This window comes from Macaca thibetana, chromosome 9 (genome assembly GCF_024542745.1).
Source record: "Macaca thibetana thibetana isolate TM-01 chromosome 9, ASM2454274v1, whole genome shotgun sequence".
Classification (NCBI taxonomy): Eukaryota; Metazoa; Chordata; class Mammalia; order Primates; family Cercopithecidae; genus Macaca; species Macaca thibetana.
The window spans coordinates 9,988,614-10,004,277 of NC_065586.1; the positions used below are offsets into that span (position 1 = coordinate 9,988,614).

Consider the following 15,664-nt stretch of genomic DNA (forward strand, 5'->3'; position numbering starts at 1 on the left):
GACACAGTCCCTTCCCCTGAGTTTATAATCCAAATTAGGGAGGGAGAATGAGTTGGCTGAAAAAGTGAAAGCGAATAGACTTCAAGGAAATGAGTTCTAAGAGCGCTGACTCCACTTGGAGAGTAGTTTAGTGTTGTAATGGGAATAAGTAACCTCAGAGAATGTTAGATTCTTTGTAATTACTTAAGGGAGGAATAAGGTTCTGGAACTTTACCCTATACTGTAGTTACTGGTGAGGTGCAAAAGTGTCAGTCTGGGTGAAAAAGGAAACAAAAATAAGTTAATACGGTATAAGATATGGTAAACAAGGAAGAAAACTGCATCATTACTCCATTTAATGGAAAATAAGTGTTCAAAAAACATATGTAGTTTCTTGTAGATCTTTGTAGTACCTTAATTTTCTAATCATTAATTCTATCATATAATTACACCTTGATTTTTTATTGTATTTTACTGCTGAAAAAGTCAATAGCTTATTGATTTTAGGTTTTAAAATTAAGTTTACTAATTTATTCTTTCAGTAGTTATTTGGAGGCATGATTTAAAAGCAAGTTGAATTATTTTTCTTGTACCTCTTGTAAACACCTTAAAAAGTCTAATTCCAAACAATAGTTCTAAGAATATCTTGAGCAATGACAGCAACTTCAGAATGAATGAGTAGCTTTTTAGAGTGTTACATTGAAAAAACTGTGCTTTATTATACAGCCACATTTTCAGAGATAAACACAGACTTCTCAGGGATAGTTTTTCCATTGCTTGTATCTGCCTCCTTCTCTTCAAAGATGCACATTACAACTAGCAAGGGTGAGCTCCTGTGTAGCTTGGTCTCCTTCCTCTCTCAGACATATCGTAGAGAAGATGGACCTTTCCTTCCGCCATCTCTGCTAATCGATGATGTTTGAGCTCTTCGTTGGGGAAGACGTCAGCCGTTGATTCACTGCAGTTGCCAACCATTGAATCAGGTAGAGTATGTTCCCCTCTTATAAAGCAAAGTTTTCGGTAAATCAGATATGATGATGGGCATGACTTTGGAAGTATCAAGTGACCAACGTCATGGTTCCATAGCAGGTTCACTTTCCTCTCTTCCCAAGAATAAAAGTTGTGCTGCCACACTCTCAGGAAATTCCCTGAAGGACTCAGAAAAATGGACAGATTTAATCTGGTATAAAAAAGCATGCATCCATTTCCAACAAATATATCAAGACTTCTCAGAGTAGGGAAATACTGTACATATCAGAAATGTGGTGCACCCATCAAAATTATGTAAAATCAGTGATGTAAATCATAAACTCACGACTCTACTTTCCCCAATGGTATAAAGATTACACAATATTTTTAGATTAAAAATAAGTACCAAAAGACAGTATAGGAGAACCTCAGAACCTCTAGGGGACCTCAGATTTGGAAATGACTTTTTAGATGCAATAACAAAAGCATGCTTCATGAAAGAGAAAATGATGAAATTGGACTTTATTGAAATTAAAAACATCTGTTTCTGAAAGACACTGTTAAGAGAAAGAAAAGATAAACCACAGACTGGGAGAGAAAGACAAAATGTGAATAAAATGTATCTGATAAAGGACTTGTTTCCAAAATATACAACCAGCTCTTATAACTGAGCAATAGCAAAACAACCCAATTAGACATGGGCAAAAAATCTAAACAGTTAACTCACCAAAGAAGACAGACAAATGTTAAATACACATATGGAAAGGTGCTCAACACTGTACGTTCGTTAGAGATTGCAAATTAAAACCACAATGAGATACCACTACACTTATTAGAATGGCAAAAAAAAAAAATCAAAACACTGACAACATCAAATGCGGGTGAGGATGTGGAGCAACAGGAACTGTCATTCACAGTTAGTGGGAATGTCAAATAGTGAAGCCACTTTCAAAAACCATCTGACAACTGCTTACAAAGCTAAACATAGTTTTACCATACAACCCAGCAACTGTGCTCTTAGGTATTTACTCAAATGAATTGAAAATGTTATGTCCATAGAAATGCCTACACATAAATGTTTATAGCAGCTTTATTCATAATTGCCAAAATTTGAAAGCAATCAAGATATCCTTCAATAGGTGAATAGGTGAATGGATAAACAAACTCTGGTACGTTCATACAATGGAATATTATGCAGAGATAAGAAGAAATGAGCTATTAAACCACAAAAAAGATGCACAGGAACCTTAATTGCATGTTACTAAGTTAAAGAAGCCAGTGTGGAAAGACTAAATGTTGTATGAGTCCAGTTATATAACATTCCAGAAAAGACAAAGCTGTACAGATAATAAAAAGATCGGTGTTTGCCAGGGTTGTGGGGGAGAAGAGGGAAATACCTGGGGCACAGGCTATTTTTAGGTCAATGAAACTGTTCTGTATGATGCTGTAATGGTGGATACAGGATATTTTACATTTGGCAAAACCCGCAGAATTGTACTACTACACAAAGAATAAACCCCAATGCCAACGTGGACTTCAGTTAATAATAATATGTTGATATAGTTTCCTCAGTTGTAAAAAATATACCACACTAATGCAAGATAGTAATAATAGGGAAAAGTGAGGGTAACAGGGAGATGAGATCTATGGAAATTCCCTGTACTTTATCCTCAATTTTTCTGTAAGCCTTTAACTGTCCTTAAAAATTAAAATATATTAAAAATAAATAAAAAAGAAATACACTATCAGCTCCAATGCATGGAAAACTCTAGTACTACCATGTCCACTATTTCTGAGAATTCCAAAGCCATCTAAATATCTGGGATCCTCCTGCACAACATGTATATGTAGGATAGTGACATGTTCCATACATTTCTATAATTTAGTTTTACGAAGAGCTTGTCTTTGTTTTGCTTTTTTTTTTTTTTTTTAAAGAAACAAGGTGTCACTTGATCTTTTGAATGCGTTCTTGTCAGATGTTCTTACCTACTGACTGTCAAAGTATTCATGGCAAATGATGTTGCCATATTAATACAATTTATTTTGGTTAAAGCGGTTTGCCTTAAGCTACTAACGCAGACTCAGTGCTCTGTGCAATTGATGGTTGAATGATCAATAGAACACCTAAGATTCTCATAAAATCCAGCTTCCAACACTGTGACAATGAGCCAGATTAAGAGAAAACTTCAGTTGACTTTCTGTTGTCTCTCTAATAGACTGGCTTTCCAGGCATTCTACCTGAATTACAATAGACAAAAATTAGTTGACAAAGTCAGCAACATAGACCATGTAAACCTCATGATTCTTTATAGTGAAATAAACAATGAAGTAAGAAAAGTACAGATAAACTTTAACATTTCAGTGAGTTAATAAACTAAAAGTCCTTTATTCATGTGAGAATATAGTCATTGGTATGTGTTGAGAGAATGGATCCACACAGCCATTCAAGGACCCAGGCTGATGAAAGTTCTGACATTTTCAATGAGTGATTTCTATAGTGACACTGTGTGTTGTTATCCATCCAAAGGATGATGAAAGAGAGAGAGGAAAAACAAACAAACAAACAAACAAAAAAACCCAGCACATGGAAGGTTTCTTGGTCCAGATGTATATCACTTCTGTCTATACCCCATTGGCCAGAATTATTTGTTCACATGAACACACATAAGTACGTGGGAGGGTGGAAACATGGAGATTGAGGAAGTAGATGTGTTAAATATATATGATATATACATTATACATATGTATTCCAAGTACATACATCTCATTCATTCTATTCCAGAAGTAATAGCTTGTGATGAGAAGACAGGAATGGAATAGAATTGAGGATGGAAAAAAATAAAATGTAATTAATTAAACAGGAGCGAATCTTTGCTTGACAGCATGTCATATGTTAAGGGATCTGATGAACACAACTCTTTGTAGCTGACATAAAACTGTATATTTTTTTTTTTTTTAAAAAGGAAAGCAAGTTAGTAAACCCACTAAAAATGGACAGATTTCTTTCTCAACTTGTTGAGGAGAGACATGATAGGATTCTTTCTATTATTTTAAGTTCCATCCAGTTTTTTCTCTCCCGGGAGAGCTAATTTCTTGCTGCACTCTTGAGTCATGACAGATAATTAGGAAATCTGGTCAGGCTTTTGCGGTGCCATATTTCTGCAAGTTTTATATTGTTATAAAATAGCTTCAGGGGAGACACACATACCAAAAAAAAAAAAAAAAAAAAAAAAAAAAAAAAGGATAATAAGGGTGAGAGTACATTAGCCTAAAGTATAATTTTATTGTTTTCCATCTGTTGTAATTATGAAAATAAACTCGTTGGTACTCTGATCAGCAGGATAAGTCATCAGAAAGATGCTTGTGTCTAGCAACATATCTTGTTACATGTTATAAATAAGAACAGCTTATCTACATGGCTTTTTTCCCCCTTAGGAGCAGAGCCATTGTAGTCTTCCCACTAGAAAAGTCATTCCCACCCCCCCCAAACCAACATAGCTCAAGGGAATAGTATTTGTTTCAACCAAATCATTAACTGCATATGGGATTTAGATTTGCATTTGCACGTATTTCCAAGGTGACTGAAAAAGCATTCCTTCAAGAAAATAACAATTTAAAAATCATAGTTGGAAGGGTATGTTTTCTCTCCACATATTGAGTAAGAATAATATGTGTGCTATTGAGTGTGTAGGAGTACTCAGTGAGCATTCGTCAACTAACTTTTACAGTGACAAACCAACTGAGTCAAGAAAAATAGGCTTGATTCTTCCTGTCTCGCTCTCTTACTGCCTAAACTATGGAAAGCTTACTCTAAAACATGCGCTTTATTTTTAAATAGTAAGGATGATTTTGTTACCTTAAAGAGGACATGTGATTAACTGCCTTAACTCACTTCTTATTTTCTCTAACTTAAGGAAGTGACGTAACTGGCACTGATGATGGAAAAAATCAAAATGAAGATTTTTTTCCCTACAGCATCAATTTTATGTTTTCCTAAAAAATACTGTGAAAGGTCAATGGCAATTTATCCACAACTATTGTCTTATATAATGTATTTTTCATTACTGGTAGGAGAAGGAAATAATAGAAACAAAAGAAAGTAAATTTTTAGGTTTTAATAGGGACCAGTGATTCTCTTAATTCTTAAATATCTCTAGTCATCAGCCAGATCTGAGAACCACTACTCATGGTAACTCATTCATTTTAGAAATACAGGTCAGAGAGTAAAGCCATGCAACTAGGGACTGGCAGAGTGAGGACATGGTGGGAAAGTGGGCTTTTTTGGTTTTTGTTACTTCCTTCCAAGACACCCCCCTTCCCCCCCTCCACACACACGATAAGAAATGTGAGCACAGGATCTTGTTGCTATCACTCATGATAAATGCTAGTTGACATACAGGAACAAAGAGTGATAGGTTTTCTTCACCTTAACATAATGTGAAGGCTCTGCAAAGTAGTGAAAAATCTTTCCTAATTTAAGGGGCACTGAATGGACTCAACCACTAGCAGAAGGACATCCTACCAGAGTGCTGAGAATTTTCTTTTTGGAGTGCCCCAGTCCATCCATGAAGGAGGCTGCTTCAGTAGTTTGAGTTTCAGCATTTCTCAGTTTGGGGTTCTTGAGCAAGGGGTGCTACTTGCAGTTTTCTAAAGACCCTGACCTGAGTTAGACTTCCAGGGAATTGATGATACACTGAGTGGAAGAACCATAAAGAGGCCAATTGATGGCCCCAGGGAGCTGCAAAGAAGGTGCTTCTCATAGATGTGTTGATTTCAATTTCTTTGAAAGGAATGTGGTCCACTGGACAACTTCTTACTGTTCCTCCAGTGCTCCTGTCCCTAGATCTCAAGAACTCATCGTTTAGTTTTATAATTTTGTTGTTGTTGTTGTTGTTTGAGACAGACTTTCACTCTTGTTGCCCAGGCTGGTGTGCAATGGCGATCTCGCCTCACTGCAACCTCTGCCTCCCGGGTTCAAGTGATTCTCCTGCCTCAGCCTCCCGAGTAGCTGGGATTACAGGCATGCACCACCATGCCCATCTAATTTGTGTGTGTGTGTGTGTGTGTGTGTATTTTTAGTAGAGACGGGGTTTCTTTATGTTGATCAGGCTGGTCTTGAACTCCTGACCTCAGGTGATCCTTCCGCCTTGGCCTCCCAAAGTGCTGGGATTACAGGCATGAGCCACCATGCCCAGCCTAAACATGTGTTATAATGAATATATAGTATTTACAACTTTGTAAACATATGTAAATAGAAGTTGTTTTAGACAATTGTGGAAATATTAAAGGAGTCTCCCACCTCAACCCATTTTCCCCAGAGTCTCTCAGAGTAAACAGGGAAATATGAGTTCCTCGTGCTTTGACATTTCGGTGGGGATGAATTAAAGAACATTCCAGTGCATAGCAATTACCTCGCGATCAAAGTAAGTGTAAGGATCAAGGAATTCTGACTGGTGCTAAATCCATTTTATAAAAAATAAGCAATCTCAAGATTTCTCAAAGGAGTGAATGACTGGATTAACAACCAATCAGAGACTGAAGTGAAGTTACAAAGGCCACACGCCTAGGCAAACATCCGATGAACCAAGTTACCTGATGCATGAGAAAAAAAGACAGGACAGAATCTGCTTGCAGTTGGCTAAAAAGTTGGGAATTGTTTGGTGAAGAATAGAAATCACTGGAGGCCTTTTAGTAGGAATATAACATGGCTAGATGTATGATTTTGCAAGATTTTCTAGCAATGCGAAGTGTTATGATGCTAACAGAAAATACACAATGATTTTTAATCATTCTGTTATAATCTCACCGTATTAGTCTGTTCTCACATTGCTATAAAGAAATAGCTGAGACTGGGTAATTTGTAAGAAATGAGGTTTAATTGGCTCACAGTTCTATAGGCTGTACAGAAAGCATGGCAGCATCTGCTTCTGGGGAGGACTGAGGGAGCTTCCAATCACGGTGGAAGGCAAAGGGAGTGTGAAGCGTCTCACATGGTGGGAGCAGGAGCACCGAGGGTGGGGGATGCTACACATTTTTAAACATCCAGGTCTCCTGAGAACTCACTCAGCATCGCGAGGACAGTACCAAGTGGGATGGTGCTAAACCATTCATGAGAAACTGCCCCTGGGATCAAATAACCTCTCACCAGGCCCCACTTCCAGCATTTGGGATTACATTTCCACATGAGATTTGGGTGGGGACTCAGATCTGAACCATATCACCCACTAAAACCCCTGTGGTTTAAAACTCAAAGGAATGTAAAGGGTAAACGTGTTACTGAGTTGCAGCAGCCTAGTGCCTTCACTTTTAACTAATACACATGCATATTAATGTTTCTCTCTTTGGCTTGCGATTTGCTTCAGGGATGTCTGACTGCTTCCTCTCTTTACTGTACAAATTGTCACTAGTTCCAGGGTTCTCCTAACCTTCTCTCATACCTAATATTTCTCTTCCTCTCCTTTCTTGCGACATTCCCCAGAATGCAAAATTACTCATTTGATTTCCTCACCTTTTAAAACAAAGCTGCATTGTTGTTTTACTGCTTGATTAAAATACATTGAACTTTGGAAGATAGAGTGGAAAATATAAAATAATTTTCCATGATCAACTTTTTAAGAGATGGCATCTCGCTCTGTTATCTATGCTGGAGTGCAGTGGCATGATCATGGCTCACTGCAGCCTAGAACTCCTGGGCTCAAGTCATCCTCCTGCTTCAGCCTCCTGAGCAGCTGGGACTATAGGTATGTGACACCATGCCCAGCTAATTTGTGTGTGTGTGTGTGTGTGTGTGTGTGTGTGTGTGTGTGTAGATGGGGTCTTGCTATGTTGCCCAGGCTGGTCTCAAACTCCTGATCTCAAGTGATCCCCCTGCCATGTCTTTCCAAACTGCTGAGATAACAGACACGAGCACCACTCTAGAACTTATCTCATCTTAACATCAAAAAACAACCACAGTTGACAACTTTATGCATTTCAAACAATCTTTAGTCCGTCAACAACATTTGATGTATTACAAGTTTGGGAACATATCATGTTAGACTTGTATCCTGTCTTTTCATCTTAACATACATTAACATGAGTGTTGTTCTGGAAATTTTAGTCTACGTGAACTCTCATTGGTTATAGGATCTCCACTAGTGCCATGATTCTCAAACTGTGGCCTCCTGATGAACAGCGTCAGTATCACCTGGAAGTTTAGTTGAAATGCAGAGTTTGGAACCACATACCCTGACAACTACCAGAGCAGGATAACTGCGTTTTTTTACTATACAGCTCCAATATGGCCTCAGGCAGTATTATCAAAAGACTATATGCTAGACCATTGTAAAGATGGTGTGTTTTTAATGTTTCTATTGATTTCACTTCCCCTGAGAGGAAGACACTTGGTCAGCTAGACAATACCTCACTGCCCTATCTATCATCTGCTCCCCAGACCCCAAAATCCCATGATAATTATTTTCTTGGTTTTAGCAGACTCCTAAGATACAATTGACAAAAACTATATAACTGGTTTTATGTTTTTTAGTTTTATTATAATAAAAAATGCAATGTTTCATCTTTCAGTCCTCATGGACATTTGAATAAGCATGTTTAGGAAAAGTCCTGAGATCTCATTCAGCAGCAGGGATTCTTTTCGGAGCTGCCAAGTTTGGTTGTGCAGGTTGTGAACTGCAAAACCTCCAGGAGTGCCATTGACTTGGACTGCAGTGTAAATGATGCCTCTTGAAATTATGTAATACAGGAGTCCTGGCTCCTATGTTCAGCCAACAAAGATAGGTTGTAGCAAGAAATATGAGTAGATTTTGACTAATTTCCTTAAAGAAGCTATGGAGGTAGTATTATTGATAATCTCTATCTTTATTAAAAACTAAGATGCTTAAATCAGGTGATTTTTTTTCTATAGATTTCTTAAACTTAGATAAACACAGATTCATTATGAAAATGACTGGCATTTTATTTTATATAGCTTCCACAGGAGTATAATTGTTGAATGAACTGAGTTAATGAAGGATCACTTGAATATTGTAGAAGAAACCACTTAAAATAATATTTTCTTTAGAAATTAGCCTGAAATATTTTGTTTTCTATGCTTCTTATTGAAAATTAGATAACTTCAGAAATGTATGCTGAATAAACTGGCTAGTGTTGTACTCCTCTGTGTGTTTCTGTATGTTCATATAATGTATTCCAAATGTTTATATGTAATAGCATATAACCAATGTTTCCATGAGGCAATTTCCAGGCATGTTTTATATTCATTTCAAACAACGTTTACCCCATTAACAATATTTAATTATACTGATACTGCAAAGCAACTTGATGATTATCTTATAAAACAATACAATTTTCCTTCAGTGCTATCCACTTTTCCCCTTAAAGACCAGTGTGATACTACTAAGTGGTATCCTTTATGAACTAATGAGTCAAGTTGACAGATTGTAAAATGAATTGTGTCAGCCAATCTTGACTGGAAATATCTTTCACATTCACTTTATGAGTTTAGACAGTCTAGTCTTCAGAATAATGCCAATGGTGAAATAAAATCACCTAAAGTAATAGGTTAAGGTGAGGAGGCTTTCTGATATCAAAATTTCCATATAGAGCTAGTGACCTTGTATATTTTTGCAGATAATTGTTGTTTGAGCACAAAGTTTTTCCATAAGGACTCAATTGTGAAACAAAATGAGAAAAATATTTGTGTGATTTTTATATATATATATATATTAAAGATATATCACTTCTCACAGTATATATATATACGTATACTGTGTTTCTAGCTCTGGGTTTGGTCTTTAGGCAAAACTGAGGGTCAATTTATTTTGATTTATTTGTACACTTTCTCTTTTCCACAAATGATTTGTGGAGGTTTACAACATTGAATACAATACACTGGCAAATTCAGACTAAACCAAATAAATATAAACTGGAGGTCAACGTTGCAGGCTTTGGGTGAGATGCCAGAATTAATCTTCTTAAGGCATGTCTGGACAATTTTGAGCAACCATTAAACAAGATGTCAAGGCTGAATCTATTGTGACATAATTACAGTTTAAGCCTAATATATTTTAGTGTTGTTAGTTACACGTTATTAAAGCATGGCCACAAAGACTCTAGTGGAATTTGTTGGCTAACTCAATAGATGGTAGGGTCTTGGTAGTGGTGGTGGTGGTTTTGGTTTATTTTTAATCTTTTGCTACATAGATCTTGTGCATAGTAAAAAGAAACATTGACTGCTCAGGTGGTAAGCAGTGAGACAGGTTGGCAGTTTATACCTAAGATTGGCCATAAGATGAAAGGTCATTCACCACGGGGTGAAAGCTAACTAGTAAAGAGGAGTGATTTCTAGTTCCTGGAATGGAAATACTGAGATATTGCTCCTGAATATTTTGGAAAGTTGCTTGTTATTAGGTAATAAAGTGACTCAACTCTGCCTAACTTTTGTGACAGAAGAGCTAAATAAAATTCTACTAGCTTCAAGGAGGCTTGAAGCTCTTGCTGTATATTATTTTATTTTGTTTTTTAAATTCACATGTAATAATTGTAATATTTATGATGTGGATAAGGATGTTTCAATATGTAGAATGTATAGTGAACATATCAGATCAGGATAGCATATCCATTGTCTCAAACATTGGTCATTTCTTTGTGTTGCTGTATTTTTGAAGTCAGTATATCACTATCTGTCTTACGTGCAATCACCATTCACTCAAATGTCCAACCTTGGGAAGACACATTCAACTTTGACATCTCATTCTTCTGTTCACACAACTTCAGCAACTACTCCTAGCAATTCTACCCTAGAAATGTCTTCCTATTCATTAGAAGACAAATCTATCATTCAGTCTCATTGAATTATAGCTTACTAATCACAGTTCTACAAAACAGGTAGGAATGCAAACAACTGCTATTTATACATGATCCCTGCCTTTTGTTTGTCTTTCAAAATCCAATGCATAACTCTGCAATAGTAGATCTTCAAGCACTATAATTAACAAAAAATTTTTTGTGTGTACACAGTCTCACTATGTTGCCCAAGGTGGTCTTGAACTCCTGGCCTCAAGCAATCTTCTCTTGCCTCGGCTTCCCAAAGTGCTGGGATTACAGGTGTGAGCCACTGCACCTGGGCCAATCTTCAAGCACTGTGAATAGTTATGTTAGGCAAGCAACATATGAAGCAGTGGGTGTTTTCATTTGTTTCTGTTTTATTGTTTTATGAATATCTTGGGTAGGGGATTCAGGGCTTGTTTGGGGATTTTTGCCTATATTTATATGAAATCCATCTTCACCCCACCAAAGCATCTTCCAAGTTGCTTTCCAAAATAACAGTGTTTTTATTCATTTCACCCACACCACCTTCATCTGCCTTTAAAGCTCCTTGTGGATGGTGAATCAGATGCACTGTTATTCCCTAGAGTCTTGTGTTTTTGGCTCTTCAGAGCAGCCAACTATGTTCAGTGTGGCCCTCGGCAGTAATAACTGGAAAAACTCTCATGTCTAGAGATATTTTAAAGGTGCTAGAAAGTGGAATGGAGGCTTCTCAATTCTCTCCTGGTGTCATGGATCTCTGACAATAAAGGGAAAAACTTGTCCTACAGGAATCCTTCCACTGATGACTGGAAAATGCCACAGGTCTCCTTTCTTGCACATTTTATTCCTCAAACCCATGCTGTTTTTTACCTAACTGGGAGAAAATGAAGCTCCTAGAATTTATGTTCCATCAAATAATAAAATAGAACTGTGGTTTACATGTTTTACAGTTATAGCCATAGAGGCTGGGCATGGTGCCTCACACCTGTAAACCCAGCAGTTTGGGAAGCCTAGGAAGGAAGATCTCTTGAGGCCAGGATTTTGAGACCAGCCTGGACCATATAGTGAGACCCCATCTCTAAAAAAATGTACATTAAACTATAGGAAGGGAGGTGGCAATTAGTGTATTCACAACAGTCCTAGTACCTGGTAAGGTCACAGGTAGACAGTAACGCAAGGTACCTGCATAAACTTTATGTAAATCAGGTATATTTAATCTAATCCACCAGTCTAGCGAGGGTCCAAACATCTGAGCTCATGACCACCTTACCAAAGATAGCACATAGTATTTCCAAGCATTTTAACATCTCCGATAAACAATTCATAAAAAATAGATCCATATTAAGTACGTGAGCTCTTGTTTGCTCCTGCCCTATCTCCCTTTGATATGGTTTCGGTGTGTCCCCACCCAAATCTCATCTTGAATTGTAGTTCCCATAAACCCCTGGTGTCATGGGAGGGACTCTGTGGGAGGTAATTGAATCATGGGGGTGGTTACTACCATGCTGCTGTTCTGGTGATAGTGATTGAATTCTCACAAGATCTGATGGTTTTATAAGGGGCTTTCCCTACTTTTGCTTGGCACTTCTTCTTCCTGCCACCATGTGAAGAAGGATGTGTTTGCTTCCACTTCTGCCACAATTGTAAGCTTCCTAAGGCCTCCCCAGCCGTGCTCAACTGTGAGTCAATTAAACCTCTTTCTTTTATAAATTACCCAGTCTTAGGTATGTCTTTATTAGCAGCATGAGACTGGACTAATACAGCCTTTTATTCTTGTATTTTTGTTACATGTTTTATATATATATATATATATATATATATAATATTTGCTATTTATATATGTGTATATACACATGTGTAAATAATTTATAGCAAATACAGGGACTAAGTAAAAATATATCACAATAAGGATGTAGATATCTAGAGTCATAGCTTTGATAATTATGATCACTTTCTTTATTTAATAATCATACACATTCATTTTGCAGGTTATAAAGTAAAACTAATAGTTTTACCCAGAAGTTCCAATAAGAAGGTTGGCACTGCTCGTATAATCCTTGGCATCCATGTTAAACCCAGCAAATGCACGAAAGTAATAAATAATATTGGGAGCATGCATTCCTACTTTTAGAGAATGTTCTTATAATTAGACAAGTATTTCTCCCTTAAATTCTGTAACTTTCCTCTTTTGAGGACAATATAAAAGTTCACAACAGAGGAAAACATGAAGTATATAATGATCAAAGAATACCTATGTGAAAAGTCTTTTAATACTGAACTATTTTAAGACTTGGAGGTATTCACAATAAGTATTAATTATAATAAATTCCAAAAATAAATGTACAAAAGATCTTGGTTCATCTTTTTCATATTTATTAGGAAAGATATTTTCCTTAAATTTTATAAGAATACCTTCCATTTTCTTTATACAGAAATAGATTATATAATAAAGGCTAACTTCAGTTGGAGCCTAAAGATTTCCTGATATTGGCTGCCTGTTCAAACAGATGAACTTACTATTGCTTAAAAATGACCCTGCAATAAGGGAATTTTTTCCAGTGCTCTGTGTATTACTTTGGCTTGGATAATAGTCCAGAAAAGATAGTCTATAACACTGACAAGGAAGAAGTAGATATGAGATATGGAATTCTATAAATCCTAGTTATTGTTTTATTATTATATTTCAGTGGTTTCTAGATTTTAAAATGGCTTACCCTGTTTGGAATTTTCAGCACTCATCTTTCTGATAATCATATTTTCCATTTAATGTCATTTTAATCTGATTCTATGACCCTCCCTAAATACCAAGTCTGTTGTTCTCCAACAGAGTGATTATTTAGTGTATGTCAGCTTCTGGAAGACCCAGCAAAAATGAATATGTGAACGTCTCTCCTGGTATTCAACAAATATAATTTTGGGGGTGAGATATAGAGGAGATACTGAGAAAAATTAAACCCTCTGATTCCAAATAATTATTTCTCCAGTTCTGTCAAAACCATAATACCAGTAAGAATATGTTTAAGGTTCAACTTTTATTCTATTTTCTTCATATTTTTCCTTTTTCAACATTTTTTCATGTCTAATAAACAATGCTCATAGGAAAAGCAAGCATATTAATTTAGAAACTGTATGTGAACACTACCTTTTACAAATGTCGCATCTGTTTTGTTTCATGGAATATGTATATATACATAATGCATAAGCATGACGGCCTTTATTTAAAATGTGTAAAGCTGATTAAAATAAAGAGATTGATGCTCACCACATAGAACACTCATTTTTTCATTCAACAATTATTTCCAGAGTATTAGTAAATCATAACTAGAGTATAATCCAACCTAGGATTAAGTAGAACCATCTAATCTAGATTATATCTTCATTTTCTAATAAGAACTTAGTGTTTTAGATACAACTTATACTTTTTATCCATACTATGCATATACTCATGTTACGAAGTACTTATATGAGTCAAGTACTTTAAAAAATGCACACAATATATAATCTCTTTCAAAAAGTCCCTTACATTAGCTTGCTTCATGTCAAAGTTTCACTTCTTTCTACCCATATATTTTTTCACATTTTCTGGTTTCTTTTCGGAAGAGAAATCTACTCGATTCTGAGTGATAATCTCCCTGCAGATATAAGTACCTAGAGAGAAGAATAGGAATCAAAAGGCATGACTCAAAGAACAACAAAAATAACTCTCACACTTTACGAAAGTACTAAGTGTATAAACAGAGATATTATCAGGTGAGAAATAAATTATTCCTACTAAAATCAATATTGGCACATTGAAGAGTATAGAGCACTTGGCCTGCAGATAATTTCTTCCCAGCCAATGAATCTGGGGGAGGAAGCAAGATTTAAGGGAAGTCTTTTTCTGACTCTGGAATACTACCATTTGTCCTCATCACTGAAGACTCAACTTATTTCATCTCACTTGAAAAACTGCTGCAGTATTGTTTTGCACAGTTTTAAAGACACATTAGTGATTTCTTTATTGATTGGATTAATTTGACAATTATAGAAATAGCCTTAGTGTTCAGACATCATAAAATGACATTAAAACCCCAAGACACATTAGAAATTATTGCATCTTAATATAATAACCATGCAAGAGAAAATTTTCAGAATAGAACATGAAGCCTGTCACTAGGCTGTCCCACTGGAGTGGGCTGACTTTTTTTTTTTTTAAAGGCATTTTTACAGCTCCCTGAAGAATGATGAATCCTGGATCTGCCAAAATAGATTAAGCAGTTGGTTTGGGAGATAAGAGCTCTCCAGGGAAAACATTTAGGGTCCAATTAAGTTTGGATGTCGGCAAAACTAAGTGGAAAGAAGGTCCATGATGCCAGCCTACTGGGTAGGATTTACAGCAGCTAAAGATTGCTTGATAAGTACTAAAATTGCAGGTCATCTCTAAGACTGCTTTGTCTTTGAGCTGAGCAGCCATTCAATTGCCCTTCAAGTGTCACACAATTATTTTCACGGACTCTTAGAGTCTACCAGGTCAGCTCGCTATCTTTCTAACCAACTCGGAAATGTCCTCTAAATATCCCTGACCACAAGGCTAACCGGCCTTTGTTTAAACTCTTCCAGTGATGGAGAGCTCACTACTTCACAAAGCTAATAATTTTTAAAATCTGTTTTCTTTAAGTTCTACTTCACATTGAACTTGTTCTACATATGCCTTATACTGAAATGGTTATACCTTAGAGTTCTAATTAATCCCCTTCAAACACAAACTAAGGGATTAGATCCTCCACACAGGAAGCCTCCAAACTTTTGAAAACATGTGAATATTTGCATTTTGGCTGCTCTGCTTACTAGCTGTATAAACTCCAGTAATTTTTCAAATTTCTCTGTCTACATGTCTTCATCTCTCCAATAGAATTAGTAATATTTATTT

At 36.3% G+C, this 15,664-nt stretch overlaps 1 long non-coding RNA gene across 1 annotated transcript; it reads left to right on the plus strand.

The window, feature by feature from the left end:
- The first annotated feature begins 224 nt into the window (after positions 1 to 224).
- Positions 225 to 5,070, plus strand: LOC126962005 (uncharacterized). Its single transcript, XR_007728562.1, has 4 exons — positions 225 to 300; positions 783 to 962; positions 3,165 to 3,276; positions 4,863 to 5,070. It is a non-coding gene; the product is annotated as an uncharacterized LOC126962005 (long non-coding RNA).
- Positions 5,071 to 15,664: the final 10,594 nt, after the last annotated feature.